We start from the raw sequence: 8,199 nt of genomic DNA, 5'->3' as shown, positions 1-8,199 counted from the left end.
AAACCACTCCAACTAGCATTCAAATTTGGTTCCTGTATACTGTTTGAGTCTGCCCTCTCTTCCAAGCTTTCCATTCAATGCACAGCTTCCCACAACAACTGACAACTCCAGAAAGACTTCTTTCCATCCCAGACCTCTGTGTGTGGTGGTAGTCAATCCCAGCCGGTTGTAATCGTTTGCCTAATTCATCAGATTTCCACTGCTCTCGATCCTATGCTATATCTAGCTCACCACCTCCTCACTGTACTTCCTGAGCTGCTACTTTAGGTAAGGTCCCTATGCCAGGTATGACTGGGTTCTCTCTTTTCCCCCAGTTGTACTAGGAGAGCTCAGCTGAATGATTCTTCTGGTCTGCCATCTTGCTCCCCCACTCAAGAAGAAAGCTTTTGAATGGGAACTGTTTATTTTCATCTTGCTCTGAACCTTAAGGGAAAAAAAAAAAACTATTTCATTAGCTTTAAATATGTGTTTGATCATTAAAAAATGGTAACTATCAAAGTATCCTTGGTGAAGGATAATAAGAACCCAAGTTTCCTTCAGTTCTAAAGCACTAAATTTGTGACAGCCAGAGTAATTTGAGAAATTAAAGATATTATATTTAACCAACTTATACTCCTATACATCCAGGAAGGATGTGGTAAAAGTAATCTGTGCACTGTTTGACTGGTTAATATCAAGATTATCACATGATTCTGAGTCTCAGAGACATAAACCCCTCCAGGTAAGACACAGTAATTTTGGAATTTTAGGTGAACTGCATTATTCAACAGATTTATCTTCAGTGACTCCTCCACCAGCTCCAGTGTATCTCCAGAGGTCTTCCAATGAATGAACCTATTTCTGGTGACAGAGAACAACTTGCCACTTTCCACATAGTAGAAAGTGATTCCTTCACTCTCACTACCTTTCACAGCGCCAGTCACAGCATTTATATGTAGTCCCATCCCCAATTGACTATGAATTCCTGAAAATTCCTCAGCTGATTGCATTCCAGTCAGCTTAGCTCCACAAAGCTCCTTACGTTCTTTTTAGTATGATACCATTTTTGGTATGTTTGCTTTGTTTTTGTTCACTTCTATCTAATAATTCATTTCATATCTAAGGAGGTAAGTAATACTTAGGTACCTATATATGTATAATTGCATAATCTGTGTACTCTTTTACAGCATGATGGGTCAGTCCCATCTTCACAATCCACTTCTATCCTTGTTCTTCTCTTGTTTCATGTGTAACCAACATCATCAATTTCTATTTAACATTCAAGACATTGTCTCATTTTTCTGTTAAACATAAATAGCATTGTTATCCACATGTATGTGTGTTTTACATAAACTGCATTATCTGTACTGCACTGATCTCTAAACATTTTTTAACCAATTTTTTTTCTATTTCTATGTCAGCACATTTAGATTTGCATCAGTTTTTGTAATGGATTAAAAAAACACATCATTGCTGGCTTACACAATAAATTTTTCAGTCTGTCTCGTGGATAGCACCCTGGTTATATCTAATTTCATTGTTATGATGATGAATTATTTTGTAAACACAGGCAACTCCATATTCTTGTGAGCAACTCAGAGAAATCAACAAGTTCTGAAAGACACACATTGTTTGTTGTTGTTTTGTTGGGGGGGGGTTTCAGTTTTTTTTTTTCTTTTTTGGCTGGGGATGGGTTTGAACCTTCCACCTCTGGCATATGGGGCCAGCACTCTACTCTTTTGAGCCACAGGCACCACCTGACACACATCGTTTAGGAACCTGCATTTTAGTAAATAGGAAGGTCTTCACCTTCAGGAAAAGAAATTGACCCTTGACTTTTTTTTTTTTGGCTGGGGCTAAGTTTGAACCCACCACTTCTGGCATAGGGGGCCAGTGTGCTACCCTTTTGAGCCACAGGTACTGCCCCTTGACCCTTAACTTTTTAGCATAAACCATGATGTGTGATACTATTACAGCTGCAATGGATATTTAATAACCTTCTGAGGCAGGGTATCAGGGTATGGAGAGTTAAAAGAGCAGCTTTGAAAGAAAGTTGGCCCCTTGGATTGGAGAAAAAATCTGAATTTAATAATTTAATAGAGGAATGGCCTTGAGTCATGCTTAACTGGAGGAAGATTGCTTTTGTACATAGTACTTTATGGAAACTATTATAAACTGAAACCCATGAAATTGTTCTCCATTTTTTACTCAGGAATAAGATGTTAGACTTGTTTCTCACTTTACAAATTATATCATAAGACCATAAATATACATACACACATTCAAATTACCAATATTCAGTATTAAAGCTCTGAATCTTAATATTTCCCTAAACAACTGGTAAAAAAAAAACTTGTTCTTCAAGTATATAACTTCAAGGACCACTTCCTACTTAGAAAAGGAAAAACACAAGCACTTCAGAAAAATAGCTATGCAAAAATATACTTTCTACAGTCATTCAGAAAAAACTATGGAACACTTATAGTTCTATATAAAAATAACTATGCATGATTTGTCTTTAGGGCATTATTTTAAGACTAAGGCAAATACTCTTTTAAAAGTACATTCCTATTTTTTGTTGTGGAAGAAATTTATGAAACCAGAAAACAAGAGAAAAACTTTAAGAGTTATAAATTCTACTCAATTGTTTTACAAATTCACTTCTAATGCAATGAAATCATAAAAGCTTTTTCCTCATAAAATATGTATGAAAATTTATGTTAAAATTAATCTGGAGGTGGAAAGATGCAAGGATAGGCAAGAATATATTTTCTTCATAAAAGTAATTTTATAAACTGTGCCTTTATTATGATAAAGGGAACTTCCTACTTATATTTTATGAAAATACTTTTTGGAGGCTTTAAAATCATAAAGTCCAGAGCTTACAAGAAGATCTAATAAATTGCTAGTAATAATGGGGAAAGGGCATTTGGTGCAAAAAATGAGAGAAAATGAATTGCTGCCTCTGAGGAATGGTGTGGTAGGATTTATATTAAAAACTACCATCATTTTGAGAGAATTCCTTGCAGAGGCATGTTTTTCTTTTTTTTCCTTACAAGTGATTTAAGCAATCACTTGGGAAATGAGTTAACCAAATAAACCTTCCAAAATAATTCCTCCAAAATCTATGGCTATTGACTGAACAACAACAAAAAAAATTATTTGTAACTAATTCTTTTGGTTTTCAACTACAGAGCAAATACCATAGAACAGAAGTTAAACAGGGAGTTGAAAAATTAAAATAGTTACAGTGAAAAATTTAATTACTTGACGATCTGAAATTGACAATGATGTTATGGATTTTAGAGTTATCAATTATAGTATTTCCCTTTTGTGTTAAACTTACTGTTTTCAGTGTTTGGTTTAATTCTGAACTAAGGTATTAGATGCACATTTATACTTGTAATCCTTTGAGAAATTGAATGTATTTTAAATGTTAGTAGGGTGATGTTCAGTGTTCTACTGGTATGGCATTAGTACTGGTGTACCAAAGAGGATGAATACTTATATATGTCTTTTTATTTCTCTATCCATGTGTTCATATCTCTTTTATCTGTCTCTCTAAAGCAAGAACCGAGAGAAGTAATCCTATTAGTACAAAATATAAAAAGAAAAAATATCTGAAAGATTATGTCTATACTAGATCAAAGCATGTATTGAGAGAATAGCTGAGTATTTTTATATAACATACTTCCTTCTGTGTCTCTCAAGTATGCACTGTAATAAGAACACAGCCTCAGTTGATATGTTAGTTAGATATTGAAAGTGCTCCAATAAAGGGTTTCATACATAAAGTGGTGCAAGCACATAGGAATATCAACAAATAGCAAAATAGGCTGTATAATATTTTTAAAAGCCTTATGATATCACATATAAACATATGTATAGATAGAATATTCTGGAGTGTGTGGACTCAAATCTGTAACATAAGTGTTCCTGGGTGGTTAGAATACTGCTGCTTAATATACTTCTTTCTTTTTAACTTTAGACATCAGTTCAGATTTCCCCCTGAGTATTTAGATAATAAAAAATAAGTGAAGCTGAAAAATATGCGTATACTGGAAACAAAAATTTGCAAAGAAAATAAGTGAAGCTGAAAAATATGCATATACTGGAAACAAAAATTTGCAACAATGTGTACAGGAAGCGGTCATGGGAATGAGCATCACAATCAAGACTTTTGTCACTCTGTTGTGTGGTGCGAGGTGTGGAGGAGCAGTATTTCTTTGGAGGCTGATCAATCAGATTTTGCAGTAAAGGATGTCAAGTCCTGCTGAGAGGAGAATGAAGTGACTCACTGGTTATTTTTTGTATTCTGTCCTCAGATAACACCTTTATATAATTTTTCAACAAGGAGTTGAAAAATTAAAATAGGTAAAGTGAAAATTTTAATTACTTGATGATCTAAAATTGACAATAATATTATGGATTTTAGAGTTGTCAATGATAGTATTTGGTTTGAGAGCTGAGTAGTCTCTGAATTCAGTAAAATAGAGGCTTCCAAACCTCCATGGTCATGTATTCTTCTCCAAGAAAAAGTATGAGCAGGTAAGTAACAGTATATACAGATATAAGCATTATATATTGCATATTGTGTATATGAGCATGTGTAAATAACCATACATATATGCTTTTATTATGAAAATATTTTTACATTATGAGATTGAAAATTTGAAGTCAATAATGCATTAACTATAATATGCCAATGAATCATAATCCATATTTCTGCAAGGTACACAGAAAACAGGAAAAATATGGGCCAACTCATTAACACAGTATTTCTTTCCAGAAAAACAGGAAGAGATAGACAGGGATAACAATTTTATTTTTCACATTATACATTTCTGTATGGCATGAAATTTCTCTATAAATTATGGAAATATTGGTGAAATCTTGTTGTAAAGATACATAGTTATTTGTGTGAAAAGGTGCACGAACATGCTGCTTAGTGCGTATATAAACTAGTATGTAATAAGTGCAAGTATATGTTATGGATAAATAGGAAATAACTATTAAAAGTGAACATTTATAATGTGATCTTCCCTTTATACATGGCTTTATATACTTCATAATCTCCTTAAACTTCTATAATACTGTTTTAAAACATATAATGCATTTACATCATTTATTTACCATTAGTAAACTTCAGGAAGGTGGTCAAAAGTCAGCTCATACACTCACATGAGCTTTCAAAACATCAACTCTCTCTCTCACCTTTCTCTCCGAAGGACATCACGGAATAATGGTTCAGAATGATGAGTACAGTCTGCATTGCCAAGTCACAAGAAATTAGAAGGTGGATGTCCAGGCCTTTCTGCACCACTCACATCTGTGTGCAGCCTATTCAAATACTCAAAGGATCCCCCTACCTCAGCCAATGAGAGGGAGGTGTGCAAGAGTGTATGCACTATTTCAATGGAACTTGGGCTGGCCACACATTATGTCCTGTCATGCAAGACATTCTTGAACTTACTTGAAGGTCTGAAGGTAGTGAGAAGCCATATGGGGTAGGAGGGACACAAACTGCTGGGAACCAGATGCTGAGGAAAGAGGGCAGATGCAGTCATGTCGGATTATGAGAGGCAAAGAGAAATGACCCCACATACCTAGGGACTTATCTCTGAGAAAGGGTAGCTTCATGGTGGGTGCTAAAACTCAGCATCTCTGAGGAGGGTTTCCCATTGCTGGCACTCAGACCTTGAGCACAGATGGGTCCCCAGCATACTGCTCTGTTGAACTTTCTGAGGGGGATCAATGGCCAAAGTCCCTGGAATTAGAAGAGCATGGAATCTGGTCCTTCCTGCCACTAAGGAAATGCCATGGCACTGCTGGGTGAGGGCCTTTCCTGAAGTGACAATGCTTGCATAGGATACAGAAGGGGAATTGGACCAGTGTCTTTCTCTCCTTGGTTTCCTGTCTGCATGTGGCATAATCAAGGATCGATCCAAAAGGCAGCCGCTGGTCAAAGACCACAGTGCTGTCAGAGTGGTGGCAACAGGATGGATGCACGCGCTAAGGAACGCTGACCTGAAAGAGTCACATAGCTCCTGGTTACCGTCTGCTTGTGTTTTAAGTATACTTCATAGGAGGAAATCAGTAATGCGGCCAGAAAAGACAGCACGTGACTTTTAAAGAATTATGGATAATTGGATTGAGGTACCAAACCCACGTCAACAGCATCTGCAGGCAGGCACACGGACGTCAAAAAGCCTCCACTAGAAAACCTGTGCTTTGTTGCCACAAGTACAGGAAAGACATAAAGAGCAACATTTTGTTCTTCAGGGGCTATTTTCCAAAGTGGTGCTCAGCTATATCAGCAATGAACAAAATGATGATGTGTGAGAGCCTAGAAAGGTACCATTCGATTTTTCTGAACGTTTAAACATCTAATCTATCAGGGGCCAGCAAACTACAACCTGAGGGCTGCATCGGACCTTCTGCCTCCTTTTTTTCAAATTAATTTTATTGGAACAGAGTTACCCTCATTTGTTATCTTGATGTCCATGGTCACTTTCCTGGTACAATGCAGACCTCAATAATTATGACAGAGACAGTGTGGCCCCAAAGTCCAGGATATCTAATATCTGGCACTTCACTGAAACCAGCTGCCTTCTCCTCTTTTATAAGGTCAATATTATGTGTGTTTTCTAAATTAGACAACTGGTTGTTGCTTTTTATTGATATTTAATGACTGAGGCTATATCTTTAAAGCACTAGAAAACAAGCTTTCTTAAATAAGGATGCTTGCTTTGAAAAGTTCAGTTCTGAGACCTTAGCTGTATAAAATCAGTGGGGTCTCTGTGAAAAAGCCTGCTTATCACTGGTGTCCTAACATCTCAGCTCGCAGAATCTAGGAAGGAAAAACACTGAGTCGTGACTCAGTGTCTTCAGACGCATCTCAGCAAGAGCTGCCGGCGTCTCCTGTACAGCATCAGACATTAGACATCCTCATTTCCCAAGAAACAGCTCAGCACCCAATCACTGATGTGCACACATACACTAAAATGAGAGACTTTGCATAGGAACACATTAGGCCATTGAATCTGAAATGTTTGATTTTTTTTTTTTCCTTTTTTGAGACAGATTCTCACTTTATCACCCTGGGAAGAGAGTGGTGGCATCATAGCTCACAGCAACCTCAAAACCTTGAGGATCAAGTGATCATCTTGCCTCAGTTTCCTGAGTAGCTGGGACTACAGGTGCCCAACACAACACCTGGATGTTTTTAGAGATGGGGTCTTGTTCTTGCTTCTTAGGCTTGTCTCAAACTCATGAGCTCAGGCAATCCACCCTCCAAAGCCTCCCAGAGTGCTAGGATTATAGGCGTGAGCCACTGTGCCCAGCCCACAACGTCTGATTTGTAATCAAAAGTTTACTTTCCAGTTTCTTCTCAAAAACAAGCAGTACAATTAATCGATGTGCCTTTGCCATCTTATCAGTAGCTTGTGTGTGTTAACAGCACAGAATCCTGGAAAGTGAGTGGTGATGAAATCGTGAAAGGCATTTTCCACAGCTTGTTGATGACTAAATGTTTTTCCTGGGAAGAAGTGGTCCAAATCCTGGGAAAAGTGGTAGTCAATTGGTACGAGATCTGGTGAATACAGAGGATGGCAGAGTTTCCAAGTCCAGCTTCTATAGTTTGAGCAACATTGTTTTTGTGACAGTGTTATCTTTCAAGAAGATTGGCCCGACTCTGTTGACTAATCCAGGCTGTTTAATTGCAAACATCCTCATGACATCATCCATTTGTTTTCAGCAGTCATCTCCTGTAATTGACTGAGCAGTTTCATGAAACTGTAGTGCATAATACCAGTGCTGGACCACCAAACAGATAACATTAGCTTTTTATTTATTTATTTATTTTTTTGAGATAGAATCTCACTTTGTCACCCTCAGTAAAGTGCTATGGCATCATAGCTCACAGCAACCTCCCACTCTTGGGTTCAAGTGATTTCTTGCCTCAGCCTCCCAAGTAGCTGGGACTACAGGTGCCCGCCACAACACCTGGCTATTTTTAGAGTCAGGGTCTCACTCTTGCTTAGGCTGGTCTCGAACCTCAACATTAGCTTTTTTTGATGAATATTCAGTTTGCGATTTTTGTTTTGGCACTTTGACTTTATCCAACCATTGTTCCCAATGCTCGTGATTGTCAAAAAGTATCCTTTTTTCATTATACAAAACAATATGGATATAAACAGTTCACCTGCATGTTGTAACAAC

At 37.2% G+C, this 8,199-nt stretch overlaps 1 pseudogene; it reads right to left on the bottom strand.

Moving 5' to 3' along the window:
* Positions 1-276: 276 nt before the first annotated feature.
* On the bottom strand, positions 277-5,546 carry LOC111722125 (annotated as a pseudogene).
* Positions 5,547-8,199: the final 2,653 nt, after the last annotated feature.

The sequence above is a fragment of the Otolemur garnettii genome, unplaced genomic scaffold (genome assembly GCF_000181295.1).
Source record: "Otolemur garnettii isolate 467f Iridium unplaced genomic scaffold, OtoGar3 scaffold00216, whole genome shotgun sequence".
NCBI classification, from domain to species: domain Eukaryota; kingdom Metazoa; phylum Chordata; class Mammalia; order Primates; family Galagidae; genus Otolemur; species Otolemur garnettii.
The sequence above is the reverse complement of the archived record's forward strand: the minus strand, read 5'-3'. Positions and strand labels throughout refer to the sequence as shown.